The sequence below is a fragment of the Danio rerio genome, chromosome 14 (genome assembly GCF_052040795.2).
Source record: "Danio rerio strain M-AB ecotype USA chromosome 14, GRCz13ab, whole genome shotgun sequence".
Lineage (NCBI taxonomy): Eukaryota > Metazoa > Chordata > Actinopteri > Cypriniformes > Danionidae > Danio > Danio rerio.
In genome coordinates this window covers 51938403-51956769 of record NC_141034.1, presented here as the reverse complement: position 1 = coordinate 51956769, position 18367 = coordinate 51938403, and the positions used below count along the sequence as shown (strand labels likewise).

General features: G+C 36.3%; 2 long non-coding RNA genes across 9 annotated transcripts in view; one reads left to right on the top strand and one right to left on the bottom strand.

Moving 5' to 3' along the window:
* LOC141377601 (uncharacterized) overlaps positions 1-18367 on the bottom strand; it is a 273462-nt gene that overhangs the window by 63057 nt on the left and 192038 nt on the right. For 2 of the 8 annotated variants that reach the window (XR_015507916.1, XR_015507921.1), the window contains one exon: positions 6162-6261. The exons of 5 other annotated variants lie outside the window; for them this stretch is intronic. This is a non-coding gene — a long non-coding RNA (uncharacterized LOC141377601). Of the gene's footprint in view, positions 1-6161; positions 6262-7125; positions 8706-18367 lie in introns of those variants that run through there. One more of the 8 variants, XR_015507922.1, reaches the window with a different exon arrangement.
* Positions 1-18367, top strand: part of LOC147840916 (uncharacterized) — a 639653-nt gene that overhangs the window by 479129 nt on the left and 142157 nt on the right. The gene's annotated exons all lie outside the window — the stretch shown is intronic.

Genomic DNA, 18367 nt, shown 5'->3' with positions numbered 1-18367 from the left:
AACTGTTTATTATCTCACAGCAGCCAGTCTGTTTCTCACATTAATTGAACTTCAAGTTCACAAATAAGCTTAAACGCAAAATTTACTTTGTCAGTTTAGGAGCCACCAAGCAGTGATGCAGGGAAAAGCTGTTTTGTGTTTAATTGTTTAATGTTTATGTTCAATAACTATGAAGCAAGTGTGTAAATTATTATATTAAATAAAAGACTGCAGTAGAAACATACAGTAATTAGATTTATTAAGCTGGCTTGTGTGCATATTACATGTTTGCATACAGTTGTGTGTATTATTGCAGAGTGCTGATTATTGCAGTATATCTAAAAATAAACAGCAATTGAATTGAATAGGGCTCTGGTGTTAATTAAAGCCTTGAGTGTTGTGGTAATGTACGGCAATAGAGCTTCTCATATTGTTTACAGCATTAGTTGGGGTATATATTTTTTAGCCTAAACAGAAATTATAATTTGAATGTACAGTTATAGATTTTTTTTTTCAAATATATCCTAAATGATGTTTAACAAAGCAAGGGATTTTCACTGTATTTCCCATCATATTTTTTTTTTTATGTGGAAAGTCTAATTTTATTTATTTTGGCTAGAATATTAGCAGTTTTTAATAGTTTAAAACCATTTTAAGGACAATATTACTAGCCCGTTTAAGTAATATTTTTGTCTGTCTATAAAACAAACGATTGTTATAAAATGACTTGTGTAATAACCCTGATTTGACAATTTAACCTAGTTAATTCTTTAAATGTCACTTTAAGCTAAATACTAGTGTCTTGAAAAATATTTAGTCAAATATTATTTACTATCATCATGGCAAAGATAAAATGCTAGTTGTTAGAAAGGAGTTATTAAAACTATAATGTTTAGGAATGTGTTGGAAAAACAGGGAGGTAAGGTGTCCTCTTTCCGTAACCCCAAACTATGGGATGGTCTTCCCACAAACATTAGGAATGCTGGTTCTTTGGATGGTTTTAAGAAGCTACTTAAAACTCATCTTTTTAGGACTGTTTTTAATTTGTGATATCTTTTATTCTTACTGTGTTTTTTTTTACAGTACTTTTTTTTATCGCTTTACAGTACTTTGTTGTTTTTACTTTCTTGTAAGCGCTTTGGGTTTTGGAAAAGCGCGTTATAAATAAAACATATTATTATTATTATTAAAAAAATCTTGGTTAAAACAGAAATTAGGGGAAAAATAATAAAGTAAAATTTGACAGGAGGGCTAATAATTCTGACACTAACTGTATATAATAAACAGAGGTATTTCAATAAGGGGTTTTAATGTAAATGGATTTATGGCATTCTTTGATAACCAAAAATATTTTTAAAAATAACACTATTTTTAACAAAATATGTTGTCATTATTTTGAATATTACCATTACATATACAGCAATTTAGCATTTCTTTTGTGTATACAAATTAAAAGTGACTTAAAAAAAAAATAGTATTACATTGAACCTAGCATACAGGAGGAAAGTGCGTTTTCGTCCAAGCCGTGGTACACTGGACCAGCACGATATCCTCACCAGGGTGCTCGAGGGTTCATAGGAGTATGCGCAACCAGTCTACATGTGTTTTGTACACTTGGAGAAGTCATTCGACCGTGTCCCTTGTGGCATTCTGTGGAGGCGCTCTGTTAAGGGTCGTCTCGTTCCTGTATGAACAGAGTAGTCTGGTTCGCATTGCCGGCAATAAGTCAGACTTGTTTTCAGTGCATGTTGGACTCCGGCAGGGCTGCCCTGTGTCACCAATTCTGTTCATAATAATTATAGACAAAATTTCAAGGCGCAGCCTTGGGCTGGAGGGGGCCCGGTTCGGGGACCACAGGATTTCATATCTGTTATTTGCAGACGATGTTGTTCTGTTGGCTGTTTCATCAAACATGGACCTTCAGCATTCACTGTGGCAGTTTGCTGCAGAGTGTGACCCGACAGCCTCCACAACACAGCTTCTGGAAGCAAAGAAGGTCAAGGTGCTCCAGGATTGACCAGCCCAGTCATCAGACATGAACATTATGGAGCATGTCTGGGGTAAGATGGAGGAGGAGGCATTGAAGATGAATCTAAAGGTTCTTGAACGCCAGGTGACTTTATTAATAAGTGATTTGAGTCATTGCAGAGATGTATGGATGCAGTCCTCCAAGCTCATGATGGAGTCAGACACAATATACATTTTTTCTCCACTGCAGCATGACTTTATATTTTATACTGGACATTATTTCTGTGAAGTGACCAGACAATTTTATTCTGGTAAAACAAACAATCTAGAGGCCTTTTCCTTTCCTATAAGCCACTTTTGACACAAAATAATCTACTGGAAATTATTAATTGTTGTTCCTAAACTTGGATAGACAACAATACTTTTTTATGAGGTAGTGTATGTATACAAACATCTACTGTACACCATGCACACACATATACAAACTTTTACTCTGGGAGCAATAATTTATGATAAGTTGTTTAACAGCACTAATAGGATTGTGTTGTGGTGCATTTGGATCTGTTTGTGTGTTTGTCAAGTCTGACTCTCTGTAATTGAGTCAACACAAGTCTGGCATCACTCCAGTTCTAATACATGAAAACTTTATGAGCATTTAAAGTGTGTGAGGCACTACGGGCTCTACTGGAACCTTTATCCTGGGCTTTCCAAAGGCTTCTCCGGCTCTGTTTCTCATCCACAGAGGCCAGACAGAAAACCACAGACACACAAACACCCTCGCGATGTATTTCTGCTATATTGGGCTGTGTTCCTCAAACACCATGTCCCATTACTTACAGAAGGAGAAGAGGATGCTGAATTGGCTCTCTGGGCCATTAAACTGAGAAGCAGGGTTGATTCAGAAGTTTTTTTCTCAGACAAACTGTGCTGTCAAATCCCAGCGGTATCGTGACTTCAGGAGCTCTTAACGTCATCATGCAGGTTTTTTTTTTTTCTTTCTTCAAGGCCGTGTGACATAGCTGTGATTTTTCTTTGCTTTCTGTAAATTCTCAGACAAGACCAAGGCCGTATTGCAGCAACAGATGATTGAATGTTTGCTGGGAAAGACCAGCAGTATTTTCAGATGTTTTAAAGGTAAAATATGAGTGAGACATGTTAGTTTTAGTGTTTAATGAGACCTACTGTTAAATTGTAATCATTAAGTGAACAAATTGTATTATTAAGTGATGTTTATTGAGGAAAAAAACCGACATGTTTTAAACCATAATTGTTTTAATAACTGACTTCTAATACCTAATTTGTTTGGAATGATGAAAGTACATACTATTTTACTAGCTATTTAGCAATATACTAGTATTCAGCTTAAAGTGCAATTTAAAGGGTTAACTATAGGTTAATTAGGTTAAATAAGCATGTTAATAAGTAAAGTCATTTACACACACAGACACGGAGGGAGAGACTTGTTCCTATAACCCATTGGGGACTCTTTCAAGCTATGAATATTTGAAATGACATATCAACAGAACAAAACAGAGATGTGAGCACCTGCAATCAATTTACTTCACCCGCAGCTGTTTTACAGTCATTTATAACCCTCATGCCCATGTCAGAGCTACAATTCACCAAGGTTTTCAATTGTCTTTTAGGGGTTTAGTCATTGGTGACTACGTTAAACCGTGTTAGTGCCTGCTTTTTTATTTGGTGTCGGATTAATATTTGCTGAAAGGAAAAATCTATTTGTTCATTTCTATTTATAGTCTATTTATAATCTATTTATACTTTGATTTGCCTTTCAATCTATTTATTTATTCCACTTAACTGCAAATTAAAATAGAAACGGTATAAAGAGCACATAAACATACTGAAAGTTACAGATACTGTATAGATTGTTATAGGTCAATAATGCTAATATTTGGCACAGATCCACCAATTTCCCCATTCTAGCTGTTCTTTCTATGAATTAATTATGTAGAAGCGCTGTCCATGCGTGTTTCCTCGTCGGTTAGTAACACTATATTTCATAGCACAACAATTAATCTATCAGGCTTTCTGGCAAAAAAGAGAGAAATCATAGTTTAATTAGTTATTATTATATTATTTTTAAATGTCTCCTCTACAGCTGTGCATGAACTAAGCTGTTAAAAGGTTAGCGTATGAGGTGGCTAGGCTAACCTAGCTTCAATTTGGATTAAATCATTTTCTAATTGGTTGCGTAATATACCCTGATTAATGCATACTGCAGTCCTTTTTTGTCAGGCTTTTTTGGATATCTCACCTGTTCGCCAAAAATGACTTAATATATCCTTGGCATTGTCTGACACCGATGCATACATATTGTAATAGACATGCCAGACATGAAAGCTTGACAGGCGTAACGCCAGTAACTAAGAAGGGCGGGGCTTAGCGAAGGGTTAATTAGGGCTGCACGATATTGGAAAAATCTGACATGCTGATATTTTGTTTTGCTGCAATATGAATATAATTTCACCAGATGATTTAAACATCATGAATTTGGATTGACTGTGATGATCAAGCCTTTTTCTATGTGGTGCATCTGCATAAAATATAATAAATTACAAGCATATGCAAATACAACAGAGGAAAAATAAAAGTTAAATAAGTGCTTTGTGGTTTTCTGGTGAGTCGAACAGAATCAAAATACAGAAATTGAACAATCAAAGATAAAATAACATGATCATCATTGTTGTATAAATAGTTTTATACAATAAGAAAGATTTAATCATTTCCTTTTCAGCTTTATTTATAAGGAGTCGCCACAGCTGAATGAACCGTCAACTTATCCAGCATATATTTTACGCAGCGGATGCCTTTCAAGCTGCAACCCATCACTGGAAAACATCCATACACACTCAAATCGCACACATGCACTAGGAACAATAAAACAATGCTTTTGGTCCTAACAAGTCTGCGTGCATTCAGGTTTAATCCCCTCTGGGATCTGTGAGACTAAAATGCCAACATATGGGTCAAATAATGTTCCAACCATATTCAAAGTAATATTTATTCTTATTTTGACCTTATTTTGTAAATAAAAGTATAAATGGTCAAACAAAATGTTCTTATATTTCACATTTGAAAAAATGTCTTGCTGACAGTTGGGTAAAATCTGATTTGATGGTCAGTAGCAAAGTGTAAAGAATTAAAACGTGTATTAAAAAGCAAGAAGGTTGCTGGTTCGTGCCCCGTCTGGGTCAGAAGGCATTTCTGTTTTGAGTTTGCATGTTCTCCCTGTGTTGGCGTGGGTTTCCTCTGGGTGCTCCGGTTTCCCCCACAGTCTGAAGACATGTGCTATGGGTGAATTAAATAAGCTAAATTGGCCGTAGTGTATGTGTGTGAATGGGAGAGTGCATAGGTGTTTTCCAGTACTGGCTTGCAGGAATAGTTGGCGGTTCATTCCGCTGTGGCAAATAGAGACTAAGCCGAAAGAAAATGAATGAATGAAAGAAAATAAATGATAAAACAGATTGAATATTTGGCAGCTGCTGTGTGATCTTTTAGTCTTTTAAAATCTCAACCAATGGTTCTTACTGTAAATATGCCTTACAGAATGGCTTGTATATAAATTATTTATTATAAGATGGTAAAAAAGGTATGATAGTCATTATTATTTGCTTAGAAAGTTTAATTAAATGGATGAAATTAGATTAGGAACATGTCAGATGCAGTACTTTGTAGGCTCAGCGGATGTTTAGAACTATTGTATGTACAGCTTTTAATTCTGATGCCGTTTCTGCAAGATCACATTCAACATGGTCTGTTTATTCCAATAATTTTTCATAACTTTGATAAGTCACTAATGAACACGGATATTTTTCTATTTCTGTTCTGCTTCAGATCTCATTAGCATTTCAACTGTCATTTGATTAAGCTGTCAGAAATTATTTTCATATACTGCAGTTTTATAATAGTGAAGCTTTTTAACATCAAAATAGTTCCAAATAAACTTTATAGTTGAAATGAACTATTTTCTTTTAATTTCTGTCATTAGCTACAGTTTGTTTCCAGCCAAAGAAGAGAACGTAATGTTCTGTATTGAAAAAAAGAAAGTTGCATTGCAATATACCCCTATATACATTTCAGGAGAGTGTGTATTGTGTAGCCAGATGAACATAAGGCTGCATTTCATCTTTTAAATGAACACTACGGTACAGTATGACACTGTTCCGTTTTGTACTCACCAGATGACCGCTTACCTCAATACAGCCAGCTTTCCCAATGTTACCAGTTTGTCCAGTAGTTTGCCATGTACATGGGTAGAGTATATTAAATCATTTAATAATTTAATTTAAATAACTGATTTAACTTTAAATGTAATAATTTAATTCAACCAAATAATTTTGATGATCATTTTTAATTTCAGAATGCAATATCTTTTTTTTTGGTCCATGAAAAAAATTATGTTTATTAGTTATAACAATAATAATAATAATAATAATAATAATAATAATAATAATAATAATAATTAATAATAATAATAAAAATAATAATAATAATAATATTGCTCAGTGATAGGTTGCGGCTGGAAGGGCATCCACTGCATAAAACATATGCTGGATAAATTGGCGATTTGTTCCACTGTGGCGACCCCAGATTAATAAAGGGACTAAGTAAAAAAGAAAATTAATGAATGAATGTATGAATAAATTAATGAATTAATAATAATAATAATAATAATTATTATTATTATTATTATTATTATTATAATAACAATAATAATAATAATAATAATAATCTAGCCAGGATTTGTATGTAATATTCTAAAAAAGCCAAAGGAAACAGGTAGATTTTTTTAATGACCTGATAAAGTGAATCATTCAATAACTCCGTATTATTCATGCAGTATTAAAAGTGCATGTATGTGTGTTCTTTTTGCTTGTTTATAATGCTATGGGGACAAAATATCCCGATAAGTATAGCAATACCAGTACGTTTTCACTGGAAACCAGCTTATAAATCACACAGAATGAAATATTTTAAAACTGTAAAAATGCAGATTGTGTCCTGTGAGGGTTGGGTTCAGGAGTAGGGTTGAGGGAAGTGGACTGTCCGGTATAAAAATCATTACATTTATGAAAGTGTGTGTGTGTGTATGTGTGTGTGTGTGTGTGTGTGTGTGCGCGTGTTTAGCTGTTATTCTTATTCTATTTTTTGTCATTTGAGCAGGTTTTTGCATAGAAGTTATTGTACAAATAATTGTGGCATTCTCTTGAATACTTGAATCTATCACTGAAACTAGACTAGACTGTCAGTGTTTTAATCACATGTTGAACTAAATAAAGGAGCCAAAGTGTTTCCTCAATTCTCCGAACACATCCTCCTGCTGTTTCCAGCGTTTGTGCCCTTTATCCTCCACCATCTGTTTGATGTTTCCATCCTACAGAGGCTTTTGCTGGATTCAGAAGTTAGGTCATCTTTTGAAAAGTAAACATCACGTCTACAAAGACCGGACAGACGGCTGTATGTCAAACATTATGTAAGGTATTATTATTTTTTAATTGGCCATACGGTGCTGTAAATCCCTGTAGAACAGAGTTTTCACATAGCCTGTCTACATTTTAAAAGGGGCCTATTATGTGCTTTTTACAATATGTAAAATAAGTCTCTAATGCTTTTAGAATGTGTGTATATGAAGTTTCAGCTCAAAATACACCACGGATAATGTTTTATAACTCTTTCAAAATTAATCCTTTAAGGTTTTGATTCAAATTGTGCTATTTTGGTGACTGTCGCTCTAAATTTAAATGAGGTTGTGCTCTTTTCAAGAGAGGGCGGAGCTACAAATGCTTATGTGTCAGCATAGTGGTAGATTCAAAAACAAGACTAACATTCTATGCTAATGAGAAAGATAATCGCTTATGGGCGGGGCTTTCTCCCTCTGATGACACATACAAAGGGAGAATGTCAATCAAAGTGTTTCTTCAGACTGTTTTTATCAAGCGCAATTAAAAAAAAAAAAAATTCAATAATGCATTAGTTACCATTATAAGCTGGCCATATTCACAGACTAATGCCAGACAGGTGTTTAAACCCCTTATAAAAGTTATTTTTTCATATTATGTCCCCTTTAAGAAATAAGCTTATGTGTATTAATGTGCTGAAAATGAGGACGCTTGCTGAACGTTGCATCACATTGTGTTGCTGGATGCATTAAAATTCTCTCTGGGAGATTTAATACAATATATTCACTGAATGTTGGAAGATTAATCTGAAAATTATTTTTGTATTTCCCAGGGATATCTTGGATGTTTTAATAGCCATCATTCCTATGTTAAAAAAAAAAAAAAAAAAGAAAAAAAAATTAATATTCATGTTGTAGCCTGTTTACTTAAAGTATTAAATGTAGAACAAGTTTACAAATATGTTACCATATGTGAGATCTTGGGATATTAATTTGTTTCATAATGGTTTTTAAGATTAAAATGTGTGTGGAATGAGCGCTGTAAAAAAAATGCACTGTAAAAATTGAGACGAATTCACAAATTCGAGTTTGCATGTTCTCTCCTTGTTGGCGTGGGTTTCCTCGGGGTCCTCCGGTTTCCCCCACAGTCCAAACAGATGCGCTATAGGTGAATTGAATAATCTAAATTGGCCTTAGTGTATGTACGTGAATGTGAAAGTGTATGGGTGATTACCAGTACTGAGATGCAGCTGGAAGGGCATCCTCTGTGTAAAACATATGCTGGATAAGTTGGCGGTTCATTCTGCTGTGGCGACCCCTCATGAATAAAGGGACTAAGCTAAAGAAAAATTAATATTTTATATGCATACTGATTCCTAAAAATCATAATATTTACAATTCCAGAGAATCAATGTACCGTAAAATCCCTTTAATAATACAAAAGTTATAAAAATGTTTGTGAAAGAATGCTTATAATCATGAAAAATAGGACACTTAGAGCACTGTTGTTTAAAAATAGAATGCAATACTGTTATGCTAAATACACAACATTAAATCAACGTGCATACGCAGCTTCTGTGCAATTAGGAAACACAGCAGAAGAAAATTACAAACTAATTTCAAGCACATTTAAAAGCACTTTTCTTTCCCTAAACCCTCAGATTGTTCTTTACCACCATATAACTTTCATAAAGGCTGGTCTCATATCTGGTGCCAAGCAGAAATGAATAAACCCAGACAAATTCTCATGCTTTTTTTTAAAATGATGCTTTGTGGGATTAAATTCATGCAAATCTGACGTATTGGTTTTACTTTCGATTAGTCCAAAATCAATGCCAAAACTGAGACTAAAGAAAAAGGCAAACAAATGAATCTTAGTAGACCCTAAGACGCCATAATATCCCTTTAATAACGCAGTTTTCTTAAAGCTTACTTACAGTATTCAAGGGGCATTGTGACAGACTGTTATGCAAATTACAGAATGTAAAAGGGGCATAAAGTTAATTATTATAAGATGTAAAATAAGTCTCTGATTTCTCGAGTGTATATGTGAAGCTTTAGCTCAAAATACCCCACAAATAATGTTTTATAACTCTTTGAAACTGCCACAAATAGGTTTTGATCCAAATTGGGCTATTTTGGTGATTGTCACTTTAAATTCAAATGAGATTGTGCTCTTTACAAAATAAAGAGGGCGGAGCTACAAATGCCTGTGTCAGCATAGTGGAAGATATAAAAATAAAACTAATTTCCCATGCTGATGAGCGAGAGATTATCACTAATGGGCGGGTCTTTCCCCTCTGATGACTTGCACACCTGTCAACCCTCCCGTTTTTTCCTGGGATTCTCTACAACAACAACAATTACTACTACTTCAGGTCTCTACACTGGTTCCCAGTGACATTCAGAATAGATTTTAAAGTATTATTACTGGTCTATAAATCACTAAATGGCCTAGGACCTCAATACATTACAGATATGCTCACTGAATATAAACCCAACAGATCACTCAGATCTTTAGGATCATATAAACAAGAAATTCCGAGAGTTCAGTCAAAGCAGGGTGAATCTGCCTTTAGCCACTATGCCCCTCGCTGCTGGAATCAGCTTCCAGAAATGATCAGATGTGCTTCAACATTAGGCACATTCAAATCAAGACTGAAAACACATCTGTTTAGCTGTGCCTTTACTGAATGAGCACTGTGCTGCATCCGACAGATTGCACTATTATGTTTTTCGTTTTCTTTTTCATTCTTTTGTAACCTATTTTAACACATTTCAAATTGTTTTTATCTGTTTTTAATAATTTTTATTGTCTGCATTTTATGTCCTAAACTTGTATTTTATTCCTGTTTATGTAAAGCACTTTGAATTGCCACTGTGTATGAAATGTGCTATATAAATAAACTTGCCTTGCCTTGCCTAAAGCTACTACTTCTTCCATCCACAGTATAGCTATGTTTCCATCCACCCATTTTTATGCGCAGTTTGGATATGCGCTTAAAAAAAATATCGATGGAAATGCAAAGATGTGCATACATTTCGAAAATGCGCTTAAAAAAAACATAACCACAAAAATAAATTTTATATTCAATGAAAAAAAAACATAAACTGATTAAAATGGGTGTGAATAGACAAACCACCAGGCTGAGCACACTGTAACACATCTGAAATGTTGTTTTGGTCATTCTAAAAGGCCATGATGGACAGAGGCCAGTGGGCAGATTTGGCCAGGATGTCAGGGTTAAACCCCTACTCTTTTTCAAAGGACATCCTGGGATTTTTAATGACCGCAGAGAGTTGGGACCTCGGTTTAATGTCTCATCTGAAAGACGGCGCTCACTGAGCAGTATAGAGTCCCCGACACTATACTGGAGCATTGGAACCCACAGAGATCGCAGGTTGAGCACCCTCTGCTGGCCTCACTAACACCACTTCCGGCAGCAAGCTAGCTTTCCAATGTGGTCTCCCATCCAGGTACTGGCCCTGTTTCGTTTCAGTGGGCGACCACGTGAGAGTTGCAGAGAGCTAGCTGTCGGCTATAGGCTGGCGGCTGCCGGAATCAGCAGAGGTGAAGTGACAGCGACCAGCAAAACCTAGCTGTCACTCAAGTGGCCACGCCCTTATTTATGTAGACTTAATATAACTCAATATAAAGGAAACTGATGAGTTATAAAAAAAAATTCACCTCCACACAGTTGTGATAAATATAATATTAGGTAAATAAACCAAATGTTTTTTGTAGCACTTTTTTCCTGCTGTAAAGTTGGCCATTTTAACATACAGTAGGGGTCAATATAAATGTGGTCTTTTATGTAGCCAGGCCTAGCAGAATTTTCATGAAATGCAGTTTCAGTTACTTCTGTACGAGGACACATTTGAAACATAGTTGCCAAATAAGAAAAAGAGGATCACTGTTTAAATGCTCTTCAGAGGTTTGAACCCGTTTTTCTCAGTGCAGAAGTCCAGACCTGAAGACCTGCATGTGTTTGACCCTCCACCATTGAGAAGCTGAAGTTAATGAGCTGTGACTCTGCATTAACAGTGTGTGGAGGATTAGATGTTCAGTTCCAGGCCTCTGTCCTTCTCTTCTCCTTCTGCTTCTGTATGTGTGTGTGTGTGTGTTCTCTGGAGCTTAATGACCAGTCATGCAGCACACAGGAGAGGAAGGCCAGAGGGCAGACACTGACTCTACAGCACATCTATTAATATTCACTTAACTTACTCCATTCAGAGTCCTTCATATTACTGTAGGCTGTAGGAGAGGAGAAGGTCGGTGACCTCCAACGCATTCTTCCAGTCACTGACACTCATTTCTCCTGCATTTGTTTTTTTTACTGAAAACATGGCTCAGAGTAGATGATTGAACGGTCAGTTCTGCATCTATTGTTATTATATTTTTATTTTTGCATGCAAGTCCACCAGGACAACTTACTATATATAAAGTACTCTTTTATCCTTCTGTTTTACACATAGAGTGTGTCAGTTTCAGAGGGCTGTTCAGAGGGTGATTCTTTAAAATGGAATGTGCTAATTTTAGCATTTAAAGGTTATGTTTATTTTAATGCTGTATAGACTGTATGACATATATACAAAGTGCAATCCAAGATTCATTTCTTGTCGGCTCAGTCCCTTTATTATTCTGGGGTTGCCACAGCGGATTGAACCGCCAACTTATCCAGCAAGTTTTTACGCAGGGGATGCCCTTCCAGCCGCAACCCATCTCTGGGATACATCCACACACTGCGGACAATTTAGCCTACCCAATTCACCTGTACTGCATGTTTTTGGACTGTGGGGGAAACCGGAGCACCCGGAGGAAACCCACGCGAACGCAGGGAGAACATGCAAACTCCACACAGAAACGCCAACTGAGCCGAGGTTTGAACCAGCGACCCAGCAACGTTCTTGCTGTGAGGCGAACGTGCTACCCACTGCGCCGCCCCTCAATCCAAAATTCTTACAGGCCTTTTCTCTTTAAGGCTGATGTTACCTGATAATAGTGACAGTAAAAGTCGAATTTAAAAAATATGTTTTTTAATTTTAAATGCAAAAAATCCTACTTTTATATATTTTTTTCCATGTAATTTATTCCTTCTGATTTTTTATCATTACTACTCTTCAGCAAGGAAATGATCAACTCTCTGTGTTTTTGAAAAACTGTGCAGGGAATTATAATATATAACATGTATGCAACTACATATACACACTGAAAACCCTAATAAGTTGACTGAACTAAATTAATTGAGTAAACTCGTTGCCTCAATTTTATGGAGTAATGGAGTCTCCCAAAACGTGCATATTTAAGTTTATTTAACTTGCTGGTTTTGTAGACTATACTTGGATTGTTCAGTTCACCAGACTAAATACTACTTAAGTTATTACTAAATACTATACTTAAATTAGTACTAAGTTTGGTGAACATTTTGTTAGTCCACTATAGAATCCAAAATGGAAATCATTTTTGTTTGTTATTGGCATTGATTGTTTTAAAATTCACAAAACAGTATGGCTTTTCGCGATTAATCGTTATTAATTACAAAAAAAAGTGTGATTAATTTGTTAATTTTTTAAATCAATTGACAGCCTTAGTAATTTTCTGAAACACACAATTCAAAATATACTTTTGCAATTTAATATATTTTAAACTTGATTTATTCCACTGATGCAAAGCTGATTATTCAGGATAATTTTGCCAGTATTCAATATAAGTTCAATGTATTTTTGTTCCTATAGCGCCTACAATATAGATTGTGACAAAGCATGAAGCTCTAGTAAGCTGAAACTGCTTCAGTACAGTTTTCACAGTTTAGTTCAGTCCAGTGTAATGTAAATGTGACTGCTGAAACACTGAAGTCACATGATCATTCAAAAATCAGTATAAGATTGTTGATTTGCTGCTTAAGAAAACATTTGTTTTATCAATGTTGAAAATGTTTAAATTGTGGAGAGGTTTTTTAATCATTTGTTCATTAGTCAGTTGGATCAAAGGAACAGCATTTAATAAGTGTGTGTAAAAAGTCTTTGCTAGAATTATGTATGTAATGCTAATGCTAATTTAGCTGCCGATCTAGTCTTCACTGCAAACAAACACTTTTCTGTCTGTGTTTACTGAAAGGACTCTGCTGGTAAATGGATTTATTCCTATGAGCTTGTGAGTTTATGGCTTGAAGTGGATTAAATTTTGCCCCTTCATTTGATTCATAAAATACTTGAGCAAGGAGCTTAGCTCTCGTGTCTGAAAACTGCCATCCATTTGCTTTCATCACACAATATCAGCTGAAAGCATATGGACATTTATGTGTAAATATTTGTGCTCCTCGCTCCCACATAAATTGGGGTTTTGCTTTATTAGCGAAAGGTGAAAGATGCCTTTGAAAATATTGGCCTGTTGCTGGAGCTTGTTATTCTTTTGTTTGACAGATTGTGTCATTTTTTCCTCTGACAGCTAAAGTTGTAATTAGTATTATTAATTTATTTTTGTCCACCAAACTACTTCTGTGAGTTCAAATGCATATGGTTAAAGACAGCGTCTGGACAACAGATAAGTGTATTTGTGACTTTATTTAAAGTGAAAATGCTCTAACGGATTGTTATTAAGAAATATTACATGAAAACAACCTGCCTGAAAACACACATGCTTAAATGCCAGAATAAAGAAACTGAGAAAACACAAAGTTTATGGTATGGTTTTACAGTCTGACACTTGCATGTGTGATTATTATAATAACACTTTACATTCATTCATTCATTTTCTTGTGGGCTTAGTCCCTTTATTAATCCGGGGTCGCCACAGTGGAATGAACTGCCAACTTATCCAGCACGTTTTTACGCAGCGGATGCCCTTCTAGCCGCAACCCATCTCTGGGAAACATCCACACACACACTCATACACTACAGACAATTTAGTCTACCCAATTGACCTGTACCGCATGTCTTTGGACTGTGGAGGAAACCAGAGGAGCTGGAGGAAACCCATATGAACGCAGGGAGAACATGCAAACTCCACACAAAAACGCCACCTGAGCCAACGTTCGAACCAGAGACCCCACGACCTTCTTGCTGTGAGGCGAGAGCACTACCTACTGCACCACTGCATCGCCCTAACACTTTACAATAAGGTTGAATTTGTTAATGCAATTACTATCATGAACAATGAACAATACATGTACTACAGTATTTGTATGTTAGTTGATGTTATATGAAAATACAGTTGTTCGATGTTAGTGAGTTAACTCATTAACAGCGCATTAACTAATGATAACAAGCATGAATTTGAATTAGTAAATGTTGAGTTATGATTAATAAATGCTGTACAAGTAATGTTCATATGTAATTCATGTTAGTAAATGCATTAACTAATGAACTTTATTGTAAAGTGTGACCATTATAATTTTTTTTACCAGAATAAACTTGCTCCATTTGATGATAAAGCACGCGTTATTCATTTAACATTCTTTTTCTTTTCGGCATAGTCCATTGAATCATCAGGGGTTGCCACAGTGGAATGAACTGCCAACTTATCCAGCATATTTCTCAGGCAGCGGATGCCCTTCCAGCTGCAACCCAACACTGGGAAACACCCACACACTCTTGCATTCACACACACACACACACATATACCATGGCCAGTTTAGCATAACCAATTCACCTATACAGCATGTTTTTGGACTGTGGGGGAAACCGGAGCACCCGGACGAAACTCACGTCAACACGGGGAAAACATGCAAACTTCACACAGAAATGCCAACTGAACCAGCCGGGACTCAAACCAGCGACCTTCTTAGTGTGAGGCGATTTTGTTACCCACTATGCCACCGTGCTGCTCCTCATTAAACATTATTATTGATAGTCATTTGTTTACCCAAATGTATGCATGATAGTGTATGGTCATGTCTGTGTGTGTGTGTGTGTGTGTCACTGCCAATCTAAAAAGCTGATAGGCTGCACTATTATCAGTCACCATAGGTAGTGATGTCGACACTAAAAGCAACAAAAGGATGTGTTTTCAATTAGGGATTATTTACAGTATGTATGTCAATTACACATATTTGACATACTTTACGAGTTTCAACCTGTTTAGGTAAAAAAAAATAGCCATGTTTGCTAGTGACTTTTACGGTTTATGCAATGAAATCATCAGCCCGATTTGGCAACAGAGGTGACTGGTAGCATTTATTTTATTGGGGGAAAAGAACAGTGTCAATAAAAAAGGGTAACAAAAAGGTTAACGTGTATGACTATATATGAAGGGTTCAGATGCAAAAGGGTTAGGTTTAGGAATCAAGTACAGTAAGGTAGTTAAATATACACTCACCGGCCACTTTATTAGGTACACCTGTCCACCTCTCGTTAAAGCAAACTTCTAATCAGCCATTCACATGATATTTTTAAACACAACCATCTCTAGGGTTTACAGAGAATGGTCTGAAAAAGAGAAAATATCCAGTTAGCGGCAGTTCTGTGTGTGCAAATGCCTTGTTGATGCCAGAGGTCAGAGGAGAATGGCCAGACTGGTTCCAGCTGATCGGAAATAACTCAAATAACCACTCGTTACAACCGAGGTCTGCAGAAGAGCATCAACACATCCAACCTTGAGGTAGATGGGTAACAGCAGCAGAAGACCACATTTCCAGTACCTTGTTGAACCGGTCACAAAGTATTAAGGCAGTTCTGAGGGCAAAAAGGGGGTCCAACCCAGTACTAGAAATGTGTACCTAATAAAGTGGCCGGTGAATGTAAAATATAGTTTCTACAGTATAAAAACAATAGAATGAAAAAAAAAAAAGCTATGGAATGTCCCCACAATTCACAAAAACAAAACTGTGTTTGTTAGTGTATGTGAGAGTGTGTGTGTGTAAAGGAAAAAGGGGGACAGAGTGTATAGGGCTCTGGTAATGTAGGCGATGGCTCGAGTTCAACTCAACCACCACCCTTCTCCCGGCTCTTCACTTACTGTATGACGACACCCCCAAACCTCCCCCCTTCAGTTATGATGATGACCCCCATTCCCCCCCGCTCTTTTACTTATGACAACTAACCACTATCCCACCGCTTCCCTCCAAAAACAACCCCCGCTCTTCACTTACGGGGCCCACTTAAAATAAATTGCTAGCGGCTCACCTATGTGTGCGTGTGTGCAGAATAAAAAAAAAAAAAAGTAATCCAATAAAACAATTGAGTTTGTTTTTGTGAGGTGGTTTATCAGAGATTAGAGCTTGAACTTTTGGTATTTACCGAGCTGCTGTCAGTGATTTACCTCCCGCTCAGCTCTGCTTCAGGCCACATGAAAGAGAATATGAGATCACTCAAGCTTTTCTTCCATTATTTGAACCCTGCTCATTCTATTATTACATCTGAAGTTTATAAACTATTAACGTTCAGCCTAATGAATAATGCATTGGAACGGGAAGAGAAGCTCTGTCATAAGAATAGATGGGGGCTGCGCTTTATGACTTATACATGTGTGCACAAACAGAGAGGAGGAAATCATCTCCAGCATGATTACAGCACACACAGGTGTCTCGCTCTCTTTACAAAATACTGCCTCATTTCCAATTAGCTGCATTTAAGAAAGGAGAAACAAGTGTGAAGGAGGACATGTGCAGAGCTTCTCGAACATCCACTAGATTCAATAAATGCAAGCAAAAGAAAGGCTGATTTAAGAATTAAGGAGAGCACTCCAAAATACAAAAGTTACTCATCCTCAAGTTTCTTTTTAATGTTGAAATAACTTGAAAGTCAATGGGTGACGCCAGCTTTCTGGGTCTTTCCAGCATTCTTTCTTCATTTGTGTTGGTATTTTATTATGCATAAGAAACTCAAAAACAAACTCAGTGTGAGCTAATAATGACAGAATGTTGAATAACATTAAAAATCACATATAAAATGCAAAACCTGCTGGGTATCAGGCTTCTGTAGGCACAGTTTGCAAAATAATAAGTAAATAGCAGTGTGATATTGCTGTATATCGGCACTGGTGGGATGCACGAGGGTGATATTGCATTTATACAACAGTTTGATGGTATAATCGTGTATTAGGGCTGGGTGATTTTTCCGATTTTTTCAATTAATTCGAATTTACGTTTTCAGACGATTTAATTTTGAATCAAATCGAGAAATCGCAATTTTTTTTAAAAATATATATTTAATACATTATAATGGCACCAATGCGCTTTGGTTCACTCTGTATGAAGCAGGAACTACGCAGCACCACGATTCAGGACGCAGGTTATATTTCAGCCGCGTTACAGAGCGACATCTGATTAGTTTCATGTTAAATATCATGCGAATGTGCGCGTTTGGTGTGTGATAGTTTAAACTGTCATTTGCGCGCCGTGTTACGGCGCTTCTGGTGTGCGACCTGCTTGACTGCCTGTTTAAGGGTGAAGTCATGTAGGATTTTACTTGTTGCACGTCTGTGTGGATTGTCAAGACATTCCCTCATCAAGTCGATAAACTCGATCTCAACATGTATGAAGGACGTAAAAGCCTGCCATGTGAAAAACCGCGTTGATCTTTTGGTTTGAACACGAGCACCAGTAGCAGTGAAAATGAAAGTACCCACCCCCATGACGTCATTTAGCGGACCTAGTTGAAAACCAGACAGATCAGGCAGCATAATACAGAGAGTGGAGCAAAGCGCATCAAATGATCGGTATTTAAATGGGGAAAAAAGAAAAATAGATTAAATATATTATTTTATATTAGACACACATCTGGTACTTGTATTTGCTCCTTTTATACATCCACAACTTCACACATTGGGTTAAATTAGGCTTTACAGTTTCAATATTCAGTCCTTTACTTCCACTGTATCTTTTTAAGAAAAGGCAGCAACAATACAACCTGTCATTCAATCAGAAGAAGACAAAGCCAAAGCGGAGCTGACAGCCTATCTTTCCTAGGCTCAGCAAAACTTGCAAACAATACCTCTGTATTCCTGCAACTGCAATATTTACACAAATATTTCTTATTCAAATCTTCAGCAATACCATTTAA